The sequence below is a fragment of the Cibotium barometz genome, chromosome 33 (assembly GCF_041138505.1).
Source record: "Cibotium barometz isolate CiBa-2024 chromosome 33, ASM4113850v1, whole genome shotgun sequence".
In the NCBI taxonomy this organism is placed as follows: domain Eukaryota; kingdom Viridiplantae; phylum Streptophyta; class Polypodiopsida; order Cyatheales; family Cibotiaceae; genus Cibotium; species Cibotium barometz.
This window is the reverse complement of record NC_141078.1, coordinates 34,130,903-34,131,549: the sequence shown is the minus strand read 5'-3', so window position 1 is coordinate 34,131,549 and position 647 is coordinate 34,130,903.

The window sequence follows — 647 nt, the reverse complement described above, 5'->3', positions numbered from 1 at the left end:
CAAACATCTTGCCAACCATTGTATTCCATCCTTCGGTCTCCTCTAATATCATGTCAAATTTACCTGACAATGATAGATCATGGCCGGCTGCACTTCGACGGTTAAATGGAATGGGGGCATTGCTTGGGAATCCCTCTGAGACACCGAATGCCACCATTGTCAATTGGTACTTTCTCTCCTTGATGCTTCTAATCAGCCACTCCACAGAATCCTCGTTTGTGCAGATTGTTAGGTTTGCAAGGAGGCAACAAAGTGGCACTCTAGGAAGGTGGTTTTGGTTGTCGACCAAGTGGTCCTCCATCCAATTTGTAGAGATGTGTCAATCAACCACTTGGCCAAAACTCTCTTTCACAGACTCCTCTTCTTCTACAATCGTGGCACTACTTGTGGCCACACGATTGTTGGTAGTCGTTGAAGAACCAACTTCCATAGTCAGCTCTCCAATTGTGAGGTGTTTTTCACCTCGCTTGATGTGGCCACTTGTGATATGCCCACATCTTGCGAGAGAATGATCTCATCTTTGCGATTTGGTGAACCCTTTCGATTACAAATGAGTGTGTGGAGGTATTTTGTCTTGAATACGCATCCATATTACCATCAATTCAATTCCAATTACATGTGATTCTATTGGAATTGTTATGCTATCC